At 39.4% G+C, this 26,779-nt stretch overlaps 1 long non-coding RNA gene across 2 annotated transcripts; it reads right to left on the bottom strand.

Moving 5' to 3' along the window:
• Nucleotides 1-381: 381 nt before the first annotated feature.
• Nucleotides 382-26,491, bottom strand: LOC308189744. Of its 2 annotated transcripts, none has more exons than XR_013946566.1 (2): nt 23,818-26,491; nt 382-1,391 (listed from the first exon to the last, which is right to left on the bottom strand). It is a non-coding gene; the product is annotated as an uncharacterized lncRNA (long non-coding RNA). The 2 variants fall into 2 exon arrangements; XR_013946567.1 differs by lacking the exon at nt 382-1,391 and adding an exon at nt 21,123-21,272.
• Nucleotides 26,492-26,779: the final 288 nt, after the last annotated feature.

Raw genomic sequence — 26,779 nt, 5'->3', positions numbered from 1 at the left:
TACCTTTGAACTGAGGTGATCCCCTGAGCTATGGTACTTTTTTTTCCCAGAGCCACTGGAGTAATTGGAGATAAGAACTGCAACTTTTTCTTCAATAGCCAAAGCATTACTAACAGAAATCAGGTCAGAACTGATGATATCGAAGTGTATGACTCAGCATTTAGGTTTTGTTCTTCTTAAGGGCTTCCTTAGGCTAGCAAATGACATGAGGATTTCTCAACAGTCGTTCACATAGTGTTCTTACCCTAGCAAGATCTTGCTCTTCTTGAAGCACTTACAAATATAAGGTAGGTACTCTGAAGGAAGGCATTTTGACTTAGTTACACTTTTTGTTTTACATTGTTTTCATCATCCTGTTTAACAGTCTTTTATCATCCTAACTCAAAAGGAATGCAAGTGTTAAGTAACCACAAACTGCAACACAGAAAAATCAGAATATACAATTGCTTCCTTTAGAACTTTCATTTTTTAATTTTAGGAGAGGTTATGTTTTATATTTAGGAGATCACCTGAATCACTTCTGAAATCAATTATGATATTAATTTTTGAAAATTCAAATATCTTTTTATGTTACCATGACATAAACTGCTATTAACCTCCTGACATGTCAATTACTAAAGAAAAACATTTGTTTCAGCGGGACTGTGGTTATGCACACCAATGGCCATAAAGAAGCTTTTTTGCTTTTAAGGTCATCATTGAAACAGAGGCCATGACTAGGGCCAGGTCTGTGCTCATTGCAAAAGAACATGCTCTAATCACAGCATGACCAATGAAAATGAGGTAGACATAATGAAGAACAAGCACCTCAGATTATCTACTAACTAAATCTTATCTTTCGTGGAATGGATATAGTACTGGCCTTTCAGCTGTTTTTTTTTTTTTCCTCCTTGGGGTAGCACATTTAATGACTAAAAGACAACATTATTTTCTTTAATAATCAGAACAAGGCACCAGAAATTACACTTGATAACCTCAAGTCGAAGCTACAAAAGTGAACAACAAAACACAATTCAAATACAGGTGGCCTTTTTTCCTTTCAGGTGTTGCTTTGCGGAAAAGGACTGGGGGTCATGGTGGACACCAAGCTGAATATGAGTTAGCAGTGTGGCCTTGCTGCAAAGAAGGCAAACAGTATCTTGGGCTGCATTAGGAGGAGTGTTGTCAGCAGATCAGGAGAGGTGATCCTTCCACCTCTGGTATTTGTGAGGCCACACTTGGAGTAGAGAGTCCAGTTCTGAGCTCCCAAGTACAAGTGAGACGTGGAGCTACGTGAGAGAGTCCAGCAAAGATGATGAGGGATCTGGAGCACCTCTCCTATGAGGAAAGGCTCAGGAAGCTGGAACTGTCCAGCGAGGAGAAGTCGAGGCTCAGGGGAATCTCATCCATGTCTATAAATACATGAAGGGAGGTTACAATGAGGATGGAACGAGGCAATGTCCAGTGGTGGCCAGTGACAGGACAAGAGGCAATGGTCACAAACTGGAATATAGGAGGTTTGCTCTGAACATCAGGAAGCACCTCTGTACTCTACAGGTGACTGAGCACCAGCACAGGTTGCCCAGAGAGGTAGTGGAGTCTTCCTCCTTGCAAATTTTCAAAACCCATCAGGGCATGGTCCTGGGCAAGCAGCTCCAGGTGCCCCTGCTTGAGCAGAGGGGTTGGACCAGATGATCTCCAGAGGCCTCTTCCAACCTCAACCATCCTGTGATATGGTGTCTTAAATTTCTGTCAGGCATCTCTCAAACAAGATCTGATATCAGATTAGGACTTAGGTCGTTAACAGAGACAGTAAAGGATATGTCTCTTCTCAACATCACACCCTTCATTCCTGGTTTCAACATCCTCAACAGTGTAATTATCATAAGAAATAGAAATTACTCTTTTTCTGACAATATTTCTAGGCTATTAAAAGCACATATTACAGGCACAGTGAAGGAAACATATGTTGTTTAACCCAATTGGTATAGTCATAATACAAAAAAAGTTTGGTATTTCATATAGAGGGCATACACAATTGCCTTTACAGGTTGCAGATATAGTCCCATACAGAGAAGTAAAGAGTGACCCATACCTAACAAGCTGACAGAACCTAGTGAAACCTATGTCTAATGCTAACTTTACTGAAAACACAGTGATTGTTTTTTCCATAGTCTATAGTTCTGCCTTCAAAAGTTTTTTTGTTTTTAATATAAGATACTCCTATGTAAAAGAAAGCTACATCCAAAACCATTCACTGTTCTATTATACTTTTCCTTTGAAGCTGGCAATGAATACTGCAAATGAGTGATAGGAATATGTCATAGTACTAGAATAAATGATGGAGGTGATTAGCAGTTTCACTCTGGTTTCCCTAACCAGCACTGACATCTTACTTGCAAAGACACTTTAGAGATGCATCTACAGTTAGCTAAATTTGCCTTCTGGAGCTGCACAGACGTCCTCTAAACTCTTTTTAAGCACAAGATCAGAAGCGATTGTAACTTTTTCAGCATATGGAAGGCATAGGCAAGTATGGAGTGCTACCTCTAGTTTCCATTTTTAATCATTCAGGACTACAAACTAAGCCATATAAGTGAGAGAAAAATTTAAACTACAGCTTAATTTTCCATCAAGTTAAAAAAAATGCATGTGAAACTTTTGCCTCTGAAAGAAATTTGCTTCAGAGTTGTGCTGGTTCCACTGACTGTTTTGGTTTCTCTGGTCCACAGTAGGATTTCTGCTCAACAGCAGCCTTCCTACAACAAGGGAGGGCCTCTGATCACTGTGCCACACATGGCATGCTGCAGGCTTGAGCAATTTTGCAGAGTGATGGCCAGGCAGCCTCAACTTTACCTCCACCTTGCCAAGAAAGGAGGAGGGCCTATGTAGTGTTGTTTGCAGAGCAGCTGGGAGAATTTGAGTTGTTTACACAGGTATCTTCCCACATCACTGGGACTATTGCATATATGGAGTCTCAGAAAAACTGGAGAGAAGCGTTATGAAAATTTTTCACTTCACTCTGTTACAGGATGAAAAAAATCTATGCATTTCTCTTTTCCATGGAACAGAACTGCAAAATAAGGATGGCCGGAAAAGGCAAAAACTGCAAGTCACATGACCTTAAATTTTGTGCTTAAAATAGACAAAACAACTTCATTTGAATCTCATAAGGTTGGTATTCAGCCAACATGGATTAGCATTTTTGAGTGTTCTTAATTTGAGTGTCCTTAAAACACAGAGTCTTGGTCTTTGCTTACCTGACCAACCAATAATATTGGATAAAAATGGCTATGATTAAAGTTTCAGCATTTCCTTGCTTATCCTTCCAAGCACCATCAGCACAGGTGAGAATGATTCCTCCCTCTCCTGGGGTTTGCACTGTATTGTATACAGGCATGCATGTTTGTACATTTTAATTTACTAAGAAGTTCTACACCTCCCTTCACTATATTTGCTTGTTCTACAGATGATAAATGACTCTTCTATAGACCCTTTTGGATTGCTACTTGCTTTTCCACAGTTCAGCAAGATTGATAGTGACACTGTGAAAAGGTAGCTCTTCTTGGTAAATCATTGTGTGGGGAGAGTGTTAGAATCAACATCCAGCAATAAGTTACTGTGTTGGTTTCATTCTGACACATATACTCAGTTTAAATACAGGTAGGTTTTATGGTTGGACTTCATGTACACATTTACATAGGTTACTAGTGATTATGTAAAACTAATACAAATTATGATTTTTTGGGAAAAGCTAGAGACAGTTTGTGGAAACATCCATATAAGAGAGACATCCAATAAAGGACAAGAGCAGGACTTCAACAGTCAGTTTGGAACTAAAAAGCACGAAGTTTTGATGCACTGTTTGCTCCCAGCACAGGCGTTCACATAAGTTATTTTCAAAACTACAACCAAGAAACTGCTTCCATTTTCTTCCACAGAACCTTCTGGACACTCGTCATTTTGACAGAATTCACCTAACCATACACTCCTATTTTTGAGGATCCTTGGCTTAGTTATTATATACGAAATTCATCTGTGCTACACGCTTTTTTTTTTTATAAGGTCTTCTTTAGAGAGGGTGTAATCTCAATATCTCAATAATAACGTATAGAAATTTGCTTAAATACAGGAAATCAAAAATATTTTCAGTTATATAATTTTTATCTTCCTCCACTTACAGTACTGGAAGCACCATGTCTACAAATTTCCTGAAGCAGTATCTTTTTAAAAAATTCTTTTTGTTTTAAGGACGCTGTGTGGAATACAAGGACTCCTATTCTCCTCTCAGTCTGTTTCTTACATGACATTTTGTTCTCACCTGGACTACATTTAAGAAAGCAATTTTTCAACATTCTATAAGAAAATATTACATTTAAGATGAATAGATGAACAGAGTTCTAGCTGAAGTTTCTTGCAGGATAAACACATTTTCAGGAGGGTTTGAGGACTAACTTGATTAGATTTAAACCCAGATCACCTTAGAAGAGGTTGTGATTGACATAACTTATCTTCTTAAGTATCACTTGGTTTAGATTCAGGCAGACATTTGATCAGCAAATGGTTGCAAGTGTCACAGTTTAAATCAAACCATCTCTTCCAGAAGTTTACATTTAGCTGGTGAAGTTTGCACTGAATCAGTGAGGAAGACTTGCAAATTCTTTTCTGCCAACAGGCCAAAAGAGGTGATAAATTCCAGTACGACAACAGTGCACAAGTTTTGCTGGGGACAAATGACTGTTACATCTTTAGCCAGAAGCATCTGCTGGGTATGTCTATGCCTTGGTAAGTTGCTCCCCTGCTTGGATTAGGGCATAATGGTACTGCAATCATACTTACAATGGGTGTTTTTACATTGCTTCTGGCACAGACTTTAATATTAAGGTGTTCAGAGACCACCAGGATAGAAGAATCTGGTCAGAAGACAGGGCAAATGTTAGCCTCTACAGAAAGGAGTGAGAATGGCAATGATAAATCACAAGTAAAAATTGGCTCTTGGTATTTTGAGCAAAAAGCTCTACTTGATTCCTATCAATAAAAAGCAAAGCCAATTGCAGTTCACGGCATTCTAGTGAAAGAGTCTGTCAGACACTCAAGCTGTGCTTTACTCAAACACCTACACATAGTTAAAGATTTGCTCCTCTCTCTGGGTACTCAAAACAAAGACTCTTTTACATCAAAATTCTATCCAGAGGAACTTTTCCTATATTGATCATCACAGTCAAAAGCGGAAAAGCGGAAAAAAATCTGATGTCTCATTGTGGTCAGCTAATGAGGTTGTCCTGTTCTAACCTTTTCCGGAACAAGTATTCCCACAACAAGCAACATATTAAAGGCTGGGGAGAAGAATTAATCATAGTTGAAAGATAGACTGGTGGGCTATAGATTCTTTCAAGGAGAAACCAGTTCTTAATTCTGTTCATCATCTGTCCTGTACCAAAACTTTGCCTTTGAAGCCAACAGATGCAGATATGAACTCCCAGCTCTTTGATGAATTTGAAATGAAATAGGCAGAAATACAGTGAATATGTTCTTATTTTTAGAATAGGCCTTCAGAAAGTTAGAAAAATATGTCTTATGTGTCCTTTTTAGTTGCTGAACTCTCCCAACAGAACTTACTAATAGGATACTTTAGTTTAACTGGGGCAAGAACCAGCCCTTGCCAGCCAGCCTCCCCTTCTGTTCAAACTTTAATTAAAGGAAAAAGTCTGTTGCTTCTATAATTTAAACTACAAAATGCAATCTGCAGTGCTAGTGACAGGACAGCTACTTACTCTCTTGAGAACATCAATGTTGTCTTCTTACTACTTTAATTTAAAGAACTGCCTGTGTATTGCTGCTTGAAAAGAGTAAATCACAATTCATCCTGAATGTCATATATTCAGATGTAGGGTTCTTTACCTTATCTTTGAGTCTGACAAGATGCCAAATGAAAGTCAAGCTTGTTTAATTTCATTAAAATTATTTCATTTGTTCATTTTGCTACAGAATAAAACCACAAATAAAGTCCATGATTCTTCAGAACACCACTGCCATATCTGAGAAAATTACAGAGAACTCTCAGCCAGGTTTCTTTCCTGTAGCCTATTCTTTCAGACAACGTGCTAACTACTACCATCTGACTGTAATGTACGTAATAATGTACTAAGCCATTAAATATGTTGCTCTGATATTCTGAATCATAATAGGTATGGTATAAAAACACAGGTAAACAGAATGTTGTATGTGTAGTAGAAAAATACAAGAGGAAAGGAAGCAGGTGGGGTCTTGTGTGAGGGTCCAGAGCAGAGATGAGGGGAATGAGAGGCAGGACTACAGGACCAGGCCACCTTGGCAGGCTGATGTCACACTCCAACTCCAATCCTCCACCTAAAGGGTGAACTTCTCCCTCTACCTTTTGGAACAGCATTGTTATTCACTCCTTCTAGATGAAATGAAAGAAGCCTCATTCTCAAGCCAAGGTCTCTCACTGAAGAGTCTAGAGAGCCTCATGATATTGAGCAGCAATATTAAAGTATAAACTTTTTTTAATGCAGTCTGTCAGCTGGAATAAGGTAAAATTCAGCAAACCAAGAAAAGCTGGGTTTACATTACAGGGTCCAGATTACAGGGTCTGGTAATGGGAAACATCCAAAACCTCTGGAAATAATAGGTGCTACCTACCCCATCTATAAAACTGATGCATGAAAGGTGCAGAAGGCTGGCAAAAAAAAATATTGGCTTATCTCAGGGACTTGATGCTTGAAGAGTCACAGAATGGCTGAGGCTGGAAGGGACCTCTGGTATCATCTAGTCCAACCGCCACTGCAAAAAGCTTGATCACGTACAGCACATTGCCTAGAACTGTGTCCTGTTGGGTTTTGAATATCTCTAAGCATAGAGACTCCACCACCTCTCTGTGCAACTTGGTCCAGTATTCAAACATTCTCACAGTAGAACAGTTTTTTTTTTTTCTTTCTTATGATCTGTTTTTTCTTACATTCTGATCAAGTTTTCTGTTTCAGCTTGTGCTCATCATACCTTTTCCTGTCACTGAGCACCACCAGAAACAGTCATACTCTTTGTTACATCCTCTCATCAGATATTTGCAAGGAATAAGATTTCCCCACCCCACACCTTATCTTCTTTGGGCTAAATAATACAACCTCTGTCCACTTCTCACCATATAAGAGATATACTTGTCCTTTGATCACCTTTGTGGCCCTACATTGGGCTTATTCCAGTAACTCCATGTCTTCCTTACACTGTTGGCCTTCTTTGCTGCCAGTGCATATAGCTGGCTTATGCTCAATTTGTAGTCCAGTGAAACCCTTCTCACAAAAATGCTTCTCTGACATGGAGATTAAATACAGCCCACTAACAGTCCTACTTGATTTGTCCATTAGATTGTCAATATTGCTGCCCAGTAAGTGGACTGTTTTGTTGACAACTCCCAGATAAATTACAGAAAAACCTGGTGTTAAATGCTAACAGACTCAGCATGTTCTCAGCTCCTGAGTCTCCAGTATAAAAGGAATGCACTTTTCAGACCCACAGGAAGGGCTCAGTGGGGACTAATGCAAACTCATGTGAACTCACATAGTAGTAAAAGGATCCACATAAATGAAGTCCTTTATAAACAGGCTTGATTGGTCATGATGCCCTTGTCACCAATATGTTAGCTACTGAGTAGTTCCATTAAGCATATCCCTATTCCCACTGGGCTGCTACAAATGTATTAAAGAAACCTGCTTGGGGCCATAAGGTGATCTGAACTGGACAGAAAAAACATTGTAGTGCTCTTACTATGCCCAATAATTGACTCAGCATCTTCAAATAAATAATACAGAATATGATTATTTCTATTGCCCATGAGGGTAAATTTGAAGAATTAGTAAAGACTCTTGTTAAATATCAATACTTAGTTTATCATGTATCCCTAGCATGCTTCAGAGCTGTACACAGCAGGTCTGTCATACCAGAAAAATAGCTTCGTTCTTAGTTCACAAAGTAGTGTTAATAATGAATGTTTATTACAGTAGCACCGAATGGCTTCCTGGAGGCTCTCTCTGCACTTTTAATGGTGGCAATTTTAGTCTTCTGCTTCTGTGTGAACTTGAACAAAAAGGAGCATTAAACATATTCAGTAGCGTTCATTCATGTGCAGCTTCATCAAGAGATTCTACAAAATCCCACACTGGGAAGTTTTGGGGTGGGTTTTTTTGGACTAAGAAAAGGCTCTGTAGCACGTACTGTATTCCCCTTTATGTGATATCATTGTCAACCTAGTTTTCACACAGATCTGTAAAAGAAGGTTGGCACTGGTAACCTGCCAGGGCAAAGGTGCTTTCTTTCCACCTGCTCCCATCAGACTCTCCCATCAGATATTTGTAAGGAATAAGATTTCAGTGCAGTGAAGGACGTTTCAATCTGCCAATTCTTACATTCCTAGGACCAGGACAGAGTATTTTATGATAAACTTGGCACAAAAATTCCTTAGTTGCATTCTTCTGGCAAGCTCCACTTTGCTACAACAGGTCAGGGAATCAGGACATACTGCTACAGAGACCAAGAATTATAAAAACATCTCTTACATAGAGATATATGGTCCATGAGCCTGTCTGCTGTAGCTGTTTCTCCCACTCTGTTTATTAGGAACCATAGGTCTTGGAAATAGGTAACATCCTCTTTCCATTATTGAATTGTCTAGATAGGACAGGAAACCAGTCAAAACAGCAGAGAAGAACAGATTGTGATATCTCCAGAATACTCTCAGATAGCTGAGATAAAGAGATGATACAGCAAACAGGCACGTAATTGCAGTGCATCACATCAGTGGGGTTGATGCTAGGTGGTCATTACAGGTGCTATTTTCTATTTAGAAAACTACTGTAGTCTAATGATAAAGCCTGTCTTCTTTCCATTACAAAGCAATTGTGAAAGTACAAAGCATCTGCCCTACCATTAAAGTAGCTATGTTCTAAGGCTTTTGTTTTCAGCTTTTCTCCTACTTTGGTAAATTGTCCAAGTTAAATAGAATGCAAATAAGGATCCCTACACTTCAAAACACATCAGGTCCTCTGCTTATTAGGATTTGTCTCTGCATTTGAACCTCTATCAGTAAGCAGCATTTGTGCCTATAATCTCCAACAAGATGTTTAGGATTCAAACGTAACAGGTAGGAGTTATTTGTATTTTAATGGTAATGATTAGGTTCATTTGTTAGAAATTTACTCTAATGGGTATACACTGGAGCTTTGTCATCACTGAGTACTAGTGCTGCTGTACATTTCCTTTTCCATCTACAGTGACGCCACTGTCTGCCTGGAGATCCCTATAAATGAGCCTGAAAAGTCATATAGAGCTCCTGGAGATCTGTACACAAGATTCTGCCCCCCCCCCCCCCCCGCAACACACACACACAGTCCCATCTTCACTGTGGGAAGAGTTGGGCTTGACTCTCAGCATTGCTTCCACATCAGTACTCAGTTTTGTTCCACTTATGCTTACCAAAGGCTTATTTGTCTCTGACTCTAGACTTGAACATCCACAAATGTAAAGGAAATTTAGGTCAGCACGTTGTATCAAGATCATCTCATGTGATACCTCTACTTCAGAAAGTCCAACATATCAGGTTCACTGAATGTATTGAAAGAATAAATAATTCATTAAATCAATATACCTTCTCCCACTTCCAGGCAGTGCTACACCATAGTAAAAAGGAAACTGGCTTCGTATTAACACCCTAATTATAAATGCTTTTAAAAGATTAATGTTTAATACACAGCTTAAGTATTATAATCAATTCTTACAGATATTTTGGAAGTCCAGAAAGCCAATAGCTTTGTTATAAATTTGTTCTGCTGTACTTGAAATTGATAAATTATGTAGTGTTCAGGTTTGTAACATCTAATAATTCGTGGATGTCATTCATAAGCCATTCAGAAATCAAACATCAATATAATATTAAAAATGAGAACCTGTTCTACTCTAGTTAAGATCCTTCACCATATTTTCATTATTTTCATATTTCATAATATGAAAATATTTCATATTTTCATATTTCATTGGCAAAGTCCTGTCATTTCTTGCCTCATATTACAAAATCACAATCACTGCATGCTTGAGGTTGGAAGGGGCCTCTGGAGATCATCCAGTCTATCCCCATGCTCAAGCAGCATAAATCCAGTTGCCCACAATCTTGTCCAGGCAGCTTTTGAAGATCTCCAAGAACAGAGACTCCACAGCCTCTTTGTGCAATCCGTGCCAATGCTCTGTCACCCTCGCTGTGAAAAGGTGCTTCCTGATGTTCAGAGAGAACCTCCTGTGTTTGTTTGTGCCCATTTCCTCTTGTCCTCTATTGCTACCTCATTCTCTCCGCTTAGAGAAGAGTGAGAGTACAGCATTTTAGCTTTTGATGAAAAATTTACTTTACTTTCACTCCTGCAAATCTTAAAGACCATTTAAGAGAGACTTTTATTGTTCCCTGCTCAGTCTGTTCCCTATCACTTTTCCCTACATGGAAATATATGCAGTAAAAGCCCTGTCCTTATAACACCAAAGTCTGTTGTCGTACGATATTATTCTTAAACATGATTTAAATCCTGACAGTACATGTGGGTAGACAGCTTCCAGTGGGAAAATAACATCCACATACAAGTTAAAACATCTGGCAATTCTGACTTTTTTTTTTTTGATAGCCATGAAAAGTTTACTTGACTCTCTCATCACTGAAAGAAAGGTAATACTGACATTTTGATCAGGGATTTTGGTCAAGCTCCACCTCCATTAGTTAAACACTCATAAATGGCAAGAACAGATTATAAAAATAATTACATAGATATAATGGCCATTTGTGAAGCAATTATAGTATTGTACAGCAGACAATTTCTAAAAACTAAAATACAAAGCACATATTACGTGAAAAGTGAAGTGGCTAATGGAGAAACACTAGAAATTAGTGGGAAGTCAGCCTCCAATGGAGGTACTATCTAATAAGATTTTGTGAGAATCAGATTGAGTCTTTACTATAGATCTGAAAACTGCACCTGCAACTGAAGAGACTCAGACAACAAACTGAGCTGATCTCTAACCATGTCTGGGGCAAAGGAGGCTAATGTGACACTTAAGAACCACCTTACAGTCTGTGTTAAATCTGTGTACAATATCAGTTAGGTGATTAACACTGAAGAATTGTGTTGATTTTTTTTTTTAGGACATACAAGATAATACAAGATAATAAAATCATAGAACAATTTCTTAAAGTCATTTATAAATTCAGGGAGGTATCATACACCATAAGACCTATAGTATTGTCGCATTAAGGGGTGTAGCCGATTAACTGTTACGGGTCTGGTTGGGGGTAGTTCACAATCACAATAGATCACAATCACATAGGTAGTTCACTGTCACAATCACAGATTCACCAATAACACATTAACCGATATGGGTCTGGTCAGATTCAGAGCACTGAACTATCACGATCACAGATTCACCAACAACATAACACACCCTCACTCTAGTCACATTCAATGAGAACTATCACAGCTAGGAACAATGCAGTTAAGTGCAATTTATTACAGCAACAGGTACACAGGTTCTTTGGATTGCCGGTGATAATTTACTGTCTGCAAAAGCAAGCTAGCATGCATGAAATACACAGGTGCACAGCCTGGAAATTAACACATTAAAAGGCACAAAGACTGTATAGAGATTTCTAAGTTTCTGCAGGGACACCCAGTATAACCAAGTGTTCAAATCTCACCCAAAGGCGTCCCAATGGGGGGGAAGAGGCTCAGCCCGTTGACTGATCCCAGAAGTCAGGAGGTCCTCGGGATGGCATATTTCCTCATGATGGTATCTCCCCTAATGATGGTATTTTTCCTGACATCCCCTCTCTCTTAGGCCAATCTATACTATTTTCTATCTTTTAGGTGGAGCTTGAGTGACTCTAGTTAAGCATATCTTAGTTATGATTGGTGAAAAGTTTTCCTGTCTCCGTTTAAAGGAATAGGCTCCAAGAAATTCAGAGTGCGTGCCCAGTGAGGGGTGGTTGCACCTTGGAGGTGGGTAGCTTTTGAGATGGAGGTGCATTTTGGTATTACAATGATATTATAATGAGCAAAAGTACACTAGAGTACAGCATTTTGTCAAAAACATGACAGGTCGTTGGCTCAGGGTAGCAAAAGCACAGCTTATCAGTCTTGGTGTGCACAAGAACAATTGAGTCCCCACCTGGTCACAGAGCCTAGCCGCAGTGTCTCCACTCCGCTCTACACTCCGTAATGTTCCTTAGAATCAGCACACCAGGTTCCCCCGGTGCCATAGCATCTAAGGTTGGAAGCCTAGGGAACGCTCAGGTAATGCAGCTACGCCCTACCCTGAAAGCCTCTTCAATGCTGTACATTTTCTTTAAAATGTGAATATTAGTTTTATTTTCCTAGTTACTTTAGGCAATTATACCACAAGTATATATTTAGTCTACTATAATGTTGCATCTGACAGAAACTAGTTGACCTCAAAATGAAGCTTAAAGCCCAAATTTGTATCTGAGAAGAGTATTACCACCTGGAATATACAAAAGGAGTCAGACTATATTTCAGAAGTCATCTGGCAACAACTACAGACTGTTTGGAGGATGCACTATAACTAAGCTCTTCAACTCACTTTAATTGGTGATGACTTATGGACTAATACACTCAAGGGGTTTGAGTAAATAATCTAACAGTCTTTCCTCACCTTGAAAGCATTCCTCTTTTCAGCAAGAATGATTTCAAAGATGAAAGTACTGATGTGCAAGATCATCACAGAGCTTATATACTTGTACAAAGATATATAGCCCCATCTCTAACTCCCCATAAATCTTCATCTGGTAGAGGAAGGGTTGCTTGTCCACTACTTCTTGCTGTGATCAAGAGAACACAGAAGGAAGAAACTGTTCCAGTTTTGTTTCCCTCTTGTGCAAGACTGGGTAAGAAAAGTCACATGAAGCAGTAAGCTTCTATTCATAAACAGAGAAGGACATTCGTGCTCAGGGCATAAAAACACCCTCCATGAAGGCAGTCATGCATAAGTTTACTGGTTTTGGCTGGAATAGAATTAATTTTCTTCATAGAAGCTTGCACAGTACTATGCTTTGGATTTGTGAAGATAACATACCGATGTTTTAGTTGTTGCTGAGCAGTGCTTACACAGCATCAAGATCTTCTCCCTCCCCACCTCTTCCCCCCCCCCTTGTATTTTTAGACCAATACAAGCAGCTAAGACAAACACTTAGCCCAGTGCTCACAAAATGAGCCAGTTTAGATTACACAGACATCAGATTTTGCACTCAGAAAGATCAAGTGCTTCTGACAAGTCAGAGCCAATGGCAGTTCAGTAAGTGTGTAATTGTCCACCTAACCTCTTCAGTTAAGTGCTCTGAACATTGATCTTTTCCTTTAGTTGCCACAAGTATAATTGCTTTCCTTATAAAAGCAATTCTAAACTTCAAACATATACTCAACAAAAAATAACTTAGGGACTAGTTTGATATTCCTTTTCCCTAGGATAATAGGATACTTTCAATTATGTCCCCTCACACTGCGTTACTTAAATGCTACCTGTAAAGCAGAATACTCAGTTACAAATATTATAAGGGAAGCAAAGTAAGGAAGAAAGCATTTGCTTCACAAGGCTGTGCATGTATATAAACACAGAAGTAAAATACATACAGATCACGTACTCCCTGAAGGAGCAGAGAACTACAAAATATGTAGTTTTTCTTTCTATCAGATATACCTGTTCACAGATTATTCAAAACATCCATGACTAAACATGACTGGGGCTATCAGATTATTAACTATAGCTTACTGCAGCACAGAAGCATCTCAAAATACGTTCTTGAAAATCATTTGGGATACATAGTTCATTTTTCTCTCTCCTGCATTAACTTTCTTCAGTATTCTAAATCCTAGACAAAAAAGTTGATAGAAAAAAATCACAAATATTTATTAAAGTACTCAAATAATAATTTCTATCCTTTTCCCTGATATATATATAATATGTGAATAAAAGATGTCAAAGAAGAAATGGAAGTATCAAAGATATCAAAATAAGATTTATATTGGAAATCAAAAAAAATGTATTTATGTTCTGGTTTAGCTCCTTTAAATGTCTGGATATTATTGTCTTTAATTATTCCTAAAAATGTCTACAATTTAGAGTAGACAACTGTTAATTCTCAGCCTTCAGGATAACATTTAGTGCGTACCTTAAAGTTTCTTGACCTTTGTGAGATGCTGAGTATTTATGGGTTGGAATGCAGGTAGAAGTCAGCTCCATACTCACATCAGTTTAAGTGGAACAAAAGTAATTGGGACAAAAATAGCCAACAACAGAAACCAAGTTAATCTAATATAGTAATAGGGTCTAATTTTCCTTCACATATGTCATTCAACAGAAGCAAAATTAGATTGATATTAAAGTAATGTTAAAATCCTTAAAGGCTGAGATCCCATAGGAGGTAACAAACTCACTCTTACAAGTATCAGAGTTTGAAATCAAGTCAGCACTGTGACTAGAGTTTGCATAACAGTAACACTTGGAACACCCTACAGAGATTATGCCATGCTTGTAACTTTGTGTGAATGCATTACCTCTCAAGGTCTTGAGGATCAGCCTTTTCTCATTGAAAGTTTCTCTAGCAAAATAGCCCAGGAATGTTATGAAAGCCAACTGCCATTAATGAAGTGCCTTCATCCAGATAGATGCACAACTGTCTTTGGAAAGCCATCAATTCCCCTTGCTCTAGACCTTTGCACTGTGTGCTCAAGCATTACGTTCACCATCCGCTCTGCCAAAGGTCTGCCACATATGGTGGGGATCGTAGAATCCTAAAAATCAGAAACTTTCATCAAGCCAAAAGCTGTCACTGATACAAAGGCTCAACAGAAATTTCATGAAAAGCTACACACCTGGAAAGCATAGAATCACTGATTCATAAATCAGTTCATCAAAGTTAGGTAGGTTTTAACATGAAAACATTGGAGTCGGAGCAGTGATCCATCTCCATAAATATTGGCTGGACTTCATATCTGCCATTCTTTACCTTTGGGTGATATTCATGTAAACTGAGTATTTGGGAAGCTTATGAGAAAGTGTTATATACTAGATATGTTACTGACAACACTGTTTTAAAGGTTGATATGTAACAATAATGAATGATATAAAAACCACACAATATAAACTGCTTACACCTATATAAACACACATTCATTTCCTATTCAAGTAAGCTAGATGTTATGAACATCTTTGCCATTGAAGGACCCCTGTTTATGTTGTAAGACATTTCACTCTGGTCTTAAGAACCACTCCAACCAAAAACTAGTCCAGTATCTTGTTAGCATCCTGACAGTGGAGAAAACTTGATGCCTGAAGAATATAAGAACAGAACAATTATATTGTTATAATTCTCTTCAGCATAATTTCTGTAACTATCACAGTCAGCTTGAGTATTTACTGATCCAGACATTTTTATTTTTTAACATATTCAGTTGTCATCACTGGCTTTTTGCTCAACGGACTTGTCCTGTCTCCCAGTTCAGCTTCACACTGGATAAAGGATCACAACCTTTCACTTTGAACATGGTAACTGCTAGTTTCATTTGATGACACTGTAGTTCTTATTCTGGAGAAGACAGGAAGGCAGTGAACAATTGATATATCTTCATCCTCTCCATGGCACCCACTAGCGAAATCAGAATTATAACCCCCACTGGCAAAAAGGCCAGGAACCAAATAGAGATCATGAACTGTCTGCTCTCTTGACATGCATGTTGAGAAACATGACACGCAGCTTTTCCAGATTGTTTTCTGAACCTAATTTGAGTGAAAAACGTCTATACAGAAGTCAAATACCCAAATATCTATATCAGCTTCCTGTCACTGTCAGAAAGATGCTTTAGGTAAAACAATCTTTACTCCCATTTCTGATCTGCCTCCCTGAATTTTAAGTGTACGTGTCTATGTTATTCACTACATACACTTTCTTTAATGGGTAGAGATGAACTTTTTTAGTGTGGAATTTGGCAGGCTTCCCTTAAATGTACACTTTATGATGGAATTAATTGCATCTTAATGACTGCACCAACTAGATCTCAACTGACTATAAGAGATGCATAAGCTGTGCTACATAGAGTGGCCCTACTCCTAAATTCAAAGATCATACCATCCCAAGCCTTAAGAGCTGCTGAAGCCAGAGAGTGGGCTTGCAAAGGAAACAAGAATCAAATTAAAGTTCGGCATGAGTCTTCACCAAGCTCATATTCTCAGTTTTAGAAACTCTAGTAAGAGCTAAAAAGGATGAGGAAAGGGCTTAAAAGAGTGACAGTTAAAGCCCTCTTGATAGAGTATGGGAGGAAAACCTGTGAAAGGAATGGAAAACAATAAAAAGAGTCAGACTGTAGCCCACGGATCAATAATTTTATCCTCCCTAAGACTTGGTTAGAAATAAGGTGGAAGTATAAGCCTGAGGAATATAGAATTACCTTGAACCATAGGGTTATGTAAGCTGTTTCCCAACTATTCGTTACCTGGTACTTGATATAAAAACGATGACACTTTGGCTCCCTGTAGCAGAGCCAAATGCCTAGACCACCTGCCAAATCAACAGAAGGATATTCAGCTGAATTTTTTTTTTTAACCAATCCAATGATACAAGGCATGCTAGATTAAAGGAATCAATTGCATTACAATGAAGCTTTACATCTGAGAACAGTCTTACATTTATGGAAGCATTATCCATTGACTATTGTGTATACTTCATTAAATAAAGAATACATTACTACATCTCTCCAGTCTCTTTTCAAGCTATTTGCTAATATTCTCATAAGTTTTATGAAATGTTATCTATAAAATAATGTCCTTGTCTCTGAGGTTTGACTGTATAGCACGGTCTTTGCCACAGAAGTGTCAGCTTCTGCTGAAAACAGAAAAATAAGCAGACCAGAGTAAAAAGATCACATGGTGACAAGACAGTCCCAGAAAACTGTCAGTCCCTGATAAGGACATTGAATCCTCCTAGGAACTCTCCTATATCTTTCTAAAATATATTTTAGAAAACATTAGGCTTCAAACTCTTCACAAAAAGTCTTCCTTCTTGCAATGTACTATTCATAAAGTATTTTGCTTATTTAAGAGCAGTAGTAACCTAAAAGCAGTTTTTCAGCTATAAAATCTAGCTTACGCAATCTAATGCAGCTTCTCTGTACCTCCCCATGGCAATCTGTTTTAAATTTTTGACCAATGGATCTCCACTGCTGCAAATAGGAATTTCAAATCCTTAGTTAAGCTCCAAAAATTATGCAGATAGCCCGTCCAGAACTCTCCCTCCCAATCCATGGTGGAGTAGCAAAACTCCAAGATAGAAACTATTCTCAAAACTTATGCCAAGAAAATGAAAACTCGAGTGCTATTGCAAGTGTTTGTAACATCAGGGAAAACCTGATGTCATAGTAATTATGATGACATCAACACATTCATTATTCTAGTAACAGAAGTGCTTCACATTTTGTGGATTGATATGGTCAGTTTATGGCACATAGGACAGACAAGCATGGCTGGCAGATGAGAGTACCCTTGGATGCAGAGCTGTTTGCTTCTCCTGCACTGTGCAGTAAACTTTGCATAGCTTAACCAGGAGAGACCAACACCCACCTTACTTAAAGACACTCTCTATAACTACCTGAAAGATGAGATCTGTCCTCAGCCTCCTCCTCTCCAGACTAAACAGCCCCAGCTCCCTCAGCTGCAACTCACGTCTTGTTTTCCAGTCCCTTCATCAGCTTTGTTGCTCTTCCCTGCACATGCTAAAGCAAGTCACTATCCTTCACCTAGTGAGGAGCCCAAAACTGAGCACAGTACTGGAGATGTGGTCTCACCAGTGCCGAGTACAGAGGGGTAATCGCTTCCATAGTTCTGCTGACTACATGATTTATGATGTAGGCCAGGATGGCACTGGCCTTCTCGGCCAACTGGGCACACCACTGGCTCATGTTCAGCCGGCTGTCAACCAGCACCCCCAGGTCCTTTTCTGCTGGGCAACTTTCCAGCCACTCATCCCCAAGCCTATACCACTGCATGAGTTTGTTATGACCCAAGTGCAGCACCCAGCACTTAGCCTTGTTGAATCCCACACAATTGGATGCAGGCCTTCAATCCAGTCTATCCATACCCCTCTGCAGGGCCTTCCTGCCCTCAGGCAGATCAACACTCTTGCCCAACTTGGTGTCATCTGCAAACGCACTGAGAGTGCACTTAATCCCCTCCTCAAGAGCACCAATAAAAATCTTAAACACAATTGGGCCTAGTGCCGAGCCCTGGGGAACACCACTGGTGACCAGCCACCAACTGGATACAACTCCATTCACAGTGGCCCTTTGGGTCTGGCCACCCAGCCAGTTCTTCAACCAGTGAAAAATATATCCATCCAAGCAATGAGCAGCCGGTTTCTCCAGGAGACTGCTGTTGGAAACAGTACCAAATGCCTTGCTAAAGTCTGAGTAAACAACATCCACAGCCTTTCCCTTGTCCACTAAGCAAGTCATGTTACTGTAGAAGGAGATCAGGTTAGTCAGACAGGATCTGCCTTTCAAAAACCCATGCAGTGGGTTTCTGTCTGATCACCTGGTTGTCCTGTATGTGCTGTGTGATGGCACTCAGGATGTTCTGCTCCATGACCCTCCCTGACACGAGAAGTCAGACTCATAGGCCTGTAGTTCCACAGATCCTCCTTCCTGGCCTTCTTGTAGATAGGCATCACATTGCAATCAACTGAAACCTCCCCAGTTCGCCAGAACTGCTGGTAAATTATTGAAAGTGGCTTGAGAGCACTTCCAGTTACATTTATTCATGTAACCACTTCATACATAGGCATAAAATATCAACTTTGAATTCTCATAATCATCTCCAAAAAAGGAGCAACCCGCATGAACTGACTGTATCAAAGAAGGGTCCACTAGCACATTCACACTGAATGAGATACTGAAAAAGATACTGATAAGAAAAATGGTACAGAATTTGTCCATAGTTCCATAGTAATGTTATTTACAGTGAGCCTCATTAAAACTTCTTCACATTCAAAGAATAAGTCCTACCTCACTAACCTATTATTTTTATCATCTGGAGTGCAGAGCTCTCTGATAATTTTATATTCTATCTATTAATATTTGAAAATTTTTAAAGTATCATTATGCAATAGTTAACAACCATTTGCATTCCCAGTGTTGTTGTACCTACATTCAAAGATATGCTTTGTGCCTTCTCTTGAAAAGTATAGCTTCAGTGTTTTCGCAGCTCCATTTATTTTAAAATGTCATCTTAAACTGAAATATCTTTACTGCTGGACAAAAAGAAGAGCTAAGAAATTTGACTTCTTTTCCTCAAGTTTCTGCCAAGATTTTTCCAACAGCTCTAATAATCGTTATAGGAAGCTAGCAAATTAGATCTAGAAAAAGAAGTCTCTCAAGTTAATCAGGAACAACTTCACTGAAATGTTAGTTTCTTGAATAAACTTACTGTTTGTGTTTTCACATGAAGAAGCAAACAAAAATCCCTGCTTGAGGTGAATTTTAAATGTCACTTTTTTTCCCCCCTCTCTAAGTAATTTCTCTTTCCACTCATTCTTTTTCACTAAAACTGACATTCACCTAAAGCTGGCTTGCTACAGTTGACAAGGATGGTCACAACAACGGTCACACAGACTTCATAAATCAGAAACTTGTTTTATTCATGCTGTTCATGCTTCTAGCTGTAAAATATTAAGATCTGTAGACAGGTAAAGAGGTAAGGAAGAAACTAAAAAAAAAAAACACAAGGAGTCAGGCTCTGCTGAAATCAATTACACAAGCACTAGGGCCCAGAGTATACTTGACAAGTAGTTAAAGTTTGACTAAATCCTTTCGTTTGTCAGTGATGCTCTCATCTGAGTTGCCAAACTGAAACGCCTCACCTATAGCCTAACCTGCCATGGCACCACTCTTCTAATTCCTGTTTTTAGCAGTTCTTGGGTGTTCATAAATATGGTGAAGATCAGTTCCTTAATATAAGATCTCATCCTCCCCTCTAAAAGTTTCTTCCTTGCCTGAGTCCAGCTTTAGTTCCTTAGCAAAGATTCAACTGAACAAGTTTACTGCTACTACTGGAAACTTACTGTAACTTCCTGAAAACTTACTGAAATCTTCCCAGTGATGTGGTTTGGAAGCCACTCACCTGAGCAATGCAGATATGAGAACCTGCTCAGAACAAGGTTATGATAAGCAAAGGCTGTTTGCTTGGCATACCACGTGGCATTAACTTCAGATTACATAAAGTTGAAAAGCTGGGGCCAGAACTTCACAAGGATACATGATGTTTCAACCACAGACAGACACATCAGGTCAGAAAGTGAATTTCAGTGATTCCAGCTTTGTACACCAGCATAAAACAGAGCAGAAACTAACCTACCACAAAAAAGCAACAAGAAGTAATGTTACTTGACCCTGCAAATGAGGTACTAAATCGGGCTAATACAGCAGCTGAGACACCACTGCTCTGAAAAGGAGGCAGGACAGCTGTAGAACGAGTGCCCTAATGCTGGAAGGAACTGAGGAAATGCTAAAATTCTCTGTTATGACCCTGGTGTCAGCACTGCCTGTGATGTGGGAATCTCCTCAGAGCATTCTCAGCCAAGTAGATGCTTTAGTGTCCTTTTTAGCCTCAAACATTTAGGAACCTATCAACCTGTCCCCTTATAATAATTTAGGTACCTCTTTTTTGAGGGAAAAAAAAAATGCTCCTTGCTTTCCTGAAATCCCTAGAAGCCAAACTTCAATTTCAAAGTCAGAGGTTACTTTTGTGGTGCAGGTAGAACTACCATACAAAGAACTACATCAGAGTAGGAGCAAAAAACCTAGTCTTCTTTGCATTACTTTTGTATCATGTCATCAACATGCCAAATGTATCCTTAAACAGTAGTATTGTTTAGAAGAAATTATGAATGAAGTGCCACTCTTGCTAAGCCCAAGGCAAGTTGATGAACAAAGACAGGAATGTGTCTACTACATAGAGAAGAGAACATAAGAAGGTCAGAGGAAGAGGAGCTTCCATCCATATTTATCTTCAGTTTTAAAGGAAACCAATTTCCTAAATACTTCAATCTAATTTGCAGATGATCCACTTTATTGAATTTTAATACTCAGATTGCCATGCATGCCAAGTAACTGTCACAATATCATCAGCAGGATTGCTGGGTTATCCAGGCTTATTCCCACTTCATTGGGAACATCTGGAGCTGGAAACTGCAAACAGAAAAAAATATGGCATGATATTTTCTCTAACAGATGTTTTAATAAAGAACAGAATTAAGAACACAGATGTCTACCAAGGAGGATATTTACTTTAGAAAATAAATATTGTGTTGGAGTGCTTGTGTTTGACATGTTTAGGCATAGAAAGCATAAGTTAAACAAAGGAAGATCTGCTTTGTATTTTTGGGCCTTCCCTACAGAAAGCTAAAATATTGCTATAAGCAGCCACAGCTCCCGCTGCTGAATCTTGGAGCAAGTCTAGATACATATTCAGAGCCCTAGAAATAGTCAGTTCTGTGAACTTTCCAGACACAACAGTTACTAAGAGTCTACCTTTTTCATGACAGCTTGCTTAGTCCCCTCCACCCAAAATTACAGTAACTCCAGAAAATTTCATGGGGGGGGGGGGTGAGGGGGGGGGGGGGGAGCTTCATAAAAACAAAGCAGTTTCAGTATTACAGAATAGTTTAAAACCACAGAAATTTTGTTCCTAAGTGCTTTTGAAAATTCTACCCATTTTTCTTTGCTAAACCCACATTGACTAAACATGCTTCTAATTGCTCAAAAATAAGAGTTACTCATGTGTAGAAAAAGTAAGATAACCTGAAATAAAGGAATTGTATTGTTAGCTTCATAGTTCTGAAATTGCCAGCTAGGCACATCTGTAATAGAGGTTGGTAGCTAGACAATTCACAGATAGTTACACCAGTGCTCAATCATCCTCATTTACCCAAATTCCAGTTTTAAAATGCAGTGTCTCAAAGCAAAAAGTCCCTGTGTTATGCATTCTCCATCATAGTCCTTGGTTGTCCCTCATGCAAAAGAGACAGGATGTTCCCCGTCCTTTCCAGAAAGAGCCATATTTATGTCCCTGTCTTCTCCTATACTAGGTCTCTTCATACATCTCCACAAAGCTACATTACTTTCCCTCCCTCCTCTTGCAGAGATTGTGTTTAATCCCATTTATTGCATACCAGCCTCTCCTCCTTCACCCACTTACACCCATAACTCTTTCTGAGCAACCCTCTAAATCTTTCCCACATAAGGCTCACCTCTCCCATAATTCTGTCCCCTCACATCAAAACCACCCAGTACACCTCAAAACCAGCTTTGCCCAGCTATTCTTCCCCCTTGCACTCCATACAATGTCACTTCTCCTGTCCATTAGGAGACCTTGTGAAGACTCTACACCTAGCCTCACCAAGGATCTCTTGCCATATACTTTAAGGAATGGTTCTGCTTTCTGCAACTCCCCAAGCTCTTGCTTCTCTGTTTGGACACTTCAGGTGTCAACAACTAGCTTGCTAATTTGCTCACCAGAAGCAGCTTTGAGATTGCTAAAGAAAAAAAGCATAGGAGAGCCCTGGGTCCTTCTGTGTCTTGATTTTTACCCTTCTCTGTAAAGCCAATATGTTGCACACTGATCACTCCCAGAAAGTTTGCAGTAGAGAAGTTAATGTGGACACCACAGTTTTTGGTACAAGGTAGCTGTTCTTCTGGACATATATTTTGTACTGTATATGACCATTTCCTTTTTTCAGGAAATTGTTAAGCTTAAGCTTAACATCATGAAAACAGCAGTTAAGCATCTTTGCTATATCCACATTTCTCTTTCAGTGCTCTAAGAAAGGACACTAATGGTTACTCTAGCCCTTAGAGTAACTTTAATGCTAGAGGTTACTCCAGACTCAGAAAAAAAATCTTGCTACTATTACTATTCTCTTATTATTTGTCACCTATTACGGTCAGAGAGGCAAAGCTGAAGACACAAATCCAGCTACTGCATGCAGATAAACAGTCTGTGGGTTTGAAAGACTGAGAAACAGACAAGATCTGCACTGACAGAAAACAGTTGAAAAATTATGGCAAATTTGCCAGCACTGAGACGTAAAAAAAAACTCTTGAGAGGAGAGTATTGTGTTCATGTAATGATTTGCTGAGATCACTGTGATCATATATAACAGACTCATCCTGCCTACGTTGCAGAAATGATCAGTTTTAGCCTTTTAACTATTAATAATAAAAAAATAAAAAATAATAATTAAAAAAAACTACTCCAATATTGCACGTTCTCTTTTTAGCATAAATGTTACTACCTTCCATGGGAGTGAATTCAAGTACCTCATCACTGATTTTATTCTTACAGAGCTCCTTCCCCCCCCCCCCCCCCCCCCCCCCCCCCCCCCCCAGGACCCCTCAACCTTCTCAGAAATACTCCTTGCAGGAAACCTTTGCAGCTGAGAAAAACAATAAAGAATACAACATTTGAAATGGGTTGTTGGAGTAAATAGTGTTGCCAACATCTTATTGCCAAAGACAGTTTGCACAGAAAAATAAAAGCTAGGTCAGATTCAGAGTGATAGGTATTTAACAATTGGAATCAGTTATTCTTCTCCTTTAATATTATTCTCTATTCTTCCTTTAGATTCACCATATTTTTTGTCATTTTTATATGAAACAACATCCTAATTTGTTTGAACTTTGTAACCACAAAAAACTAAAAATACCAACAGATCTCCAGTGTTACTTTACCTACCGGAGAGCAGTAAGAGCAGAGCAGCTCCACAAGGGATGACAAGCCAGGAGCCAAAGGTGACAACCAGGGCACACTCCAACAGGGTTTGAACATGGCAAGCAGCGTGGTGGTGATAACAGGGTCCATTGACGGTCCCAGAAAGAGCAGGGTAATGAACTATTTCCAGGGTCTAACCTGGAGGCCATGCAGGAACAGCAGGAGATGAGACCAGAGATAGAACTGAAGAAAACACTGTAGCGTGGGCCTAATAACTATCCAAGAGACAGCACCAGGAAGAAGCTACCTAAAATCCTGATCCAAGGTCCCTCGAGGAAACAAGGCCAGTGGCAGGACTGAAGATATGGGTACCCGTTTCATAACTCAGACCAGGAGCAAATGCTCAAACTTGAGTTTAAATGGAGCACCTGAGGCCATGGGCAGAAGGCATAGGTGGAAGCCCCAGGTGAGGCTGGTCAGGAACATTAAGGCTGTTAGTGCCCTCATTACCTAGCCATAGTCAATGGCCCAACATTAGGTTGCCTGCTGGCAACAAATGGCATATCACTGGTACCAATATTCAGTATTTTTCTCAACAACTTAAATGATGGCACAATATGCACCCTCAGCAAATCTGTTCAGAGCAGTTAAGGTGTAGTAGTTTCGCAGGGCACTGATATTACTCCAGTCTGAGGTTGTGTATATCTGCTTGCATGTTGCTGGGTATGGAGCACGTACTTTATCCATCCTAGAAGCTGAACTTGCTGAGAGGACAGATGTTTGAGAAACCTTGGTTGGGCTTAGATCTTGGCTGCAAGAAGTTTCTGTGGGCTTTCTCGGCAATGATGACACTTTCGGCTGACCTTGCATACTGTTTTCAGACCCACCTGGATCGCCTTGCTCAGGTACTCTGTGTCTGCCTCCAGCTGGTGAGACCTCTGCCCCTGCCTGCCTTGCTGTTTGTTTGCTCCTACCTCCATGGACACAGAGCTGCAGCCCTTTGTGGGGTGAGACCTGACTGAGCACCACACCCCCTTCCCTTTTTGCATTCATGATTTACAGAAGCAGACATGCAGAAGGGAACCATGTAATATACTCAACAATGTCTCATCTGTGCTGCAAGAAGAACAGCACCTCAGCAAATACCACGGCATACACCTGCTTCACAGCTGACCACAGACAACTCACTGTGAAAGCTCGAAGTTAACTCAGATGATAAAATGCCCAAAAGCTGCCTAGAGAAAAGGTGCCAGACGTAGTTAAAGCCAAAATATAGACCAGACAAGAGAGGGAGAAATGTAGGGAGCTTTCCCAGACTGTGTGGGATAATATTAGTTGGGAAAGGTAATAAAGCTCTCTTGCTCCTCTGAAACATGTCTGGGAGAGTAATGTAGGAGGCCAATGTTTGCACTATATTTGGAATGAAAAACTTCAAGCTTCTGCTATAAGTGAGAGTCTGATGTGATATAAAAATTCATTGAGCACTACCTTGTACAATCCCAACAAAAGACACTCCAGCTTATTTCTGTTGCACTGCTACTCTTAGAAAATTAATGTGTTTCTGACTTCCTATGCTTGATGTATTTGAAGGACCTTCAGCTGTGTTATCAAAGATCAACCTTTGTAAAACTTTTTCATCAATTTATTCTTGGGATGAAGCACAGTCTTTCAAATTAATTGGGTAGAACAACAAACTCTTGTGGAATCTAATGCCCTGAAGTACACAAAATGAGTATCATATCGGTTTGGACAGGCTATTAAAATCAAGTCATGTCAAGTCTTGCCTTGTAAGAACTGCTTTTTCTGGGAAGGACACAATTCACAGACAGCTTTTCATAGCAACAGGCATAGCTGATAGAAACAAACAAACAAAAAAAGAGTAAGGGGCACTGCAATCTACTATAGGCCTAACAAAGGCTTGGTAGAATTTCTACTGAGGTCAATGGAAAGTTTCAAGGGAAATTATTGGCATCAATGACTATATCCTATATAAATTTTCATTCACATTCCTCAACATTTAAACACAGCAGGAAAAGACACCTTGACAGGTTTCAAGGAGCATAGTTAAAAATGCAGAAGTTAGGAGTCATTCAGTACTATCAAAAGTTACATAAAGAATAGCTGCCTTGGGAAATGGGAAGGTTAAATTATTTCTTAGGCTGTAGCACCACACAGATAAATATCAAATGAACACAAAAGGTGTTAAGATTGAAGCATCTTATAAAAACACAGATTCCTGAAATCTCTGCGGTAAAAGTGAGATATATAGAGAAGAACCGGTTTAGGGGACAGAGAATATCAATTGGATTGACCAAAGGCCACCACTTTGCAGTTTGTATCAGTTTTTTACCGCTGTAACAGTGTTTATCTATGGATCCTCTATGATTTGAACTATGGGAGCAAAATGTGGATCTGATTGTTCTTTGATCAAGTGACCTGTGAACAAGACAGAAACAAGGTGAAACCACAGAAACAGACTGAGAAGCAAGCTTCAGAAATGGGCTGGACTAGCACTGAGAACAGAATTTTTGACAACACTGTCTGAGGGGTCAGGAAACATAAACAAAACCATTGTCTCCTTGTTTTCTCCTTTCTTCAAAGAAACAGAACCTTGCACACTTCAAAAATGAAGAAAAGTGTACACAGACTAGGTAAAAATAAAGCAGAATATGTACACTCAATAAACATTGGACTGGATGATCCAATAGACTAGATTAGATGAACCAGCAATGAGCAAGCAATGTGTGCTTGTAGCCAAGAAGGCCAACAGTAACCTGGGCTGCATTCAGAAGAGCATTGCCAGCAGGACAAGGGAGGTGATCTTCCCCCTCTACTCATCACTGATGAAGCCTCACCTGGAGTATTGTGTCCAGTTCTGGTCTTCCCAGTACAAGAGGGACATGAAGCTACTGGAGAGAGTCCAGCAAAGGGCTACAAAAAGGATTAATGGAGTGGAGCATTTCTCATATGAGGAAAGGCTGGGGGA

Source organism: Anser brachyrhynchus (assembly GCF_964034855.1).
Source record: "Anser brachyrhynchus genome assembly, chromosome: 2".
Taxonomy (NCBI): domain Eukaryota; kingdom Metazoa; phylum Chordata; class Aves; order Anseriformes; family Anatidae; genus Anser; species Anser brachyrhynchus.
This window is presented reverse-complemented; position numbering and strand designations above follow the sequence as displayed.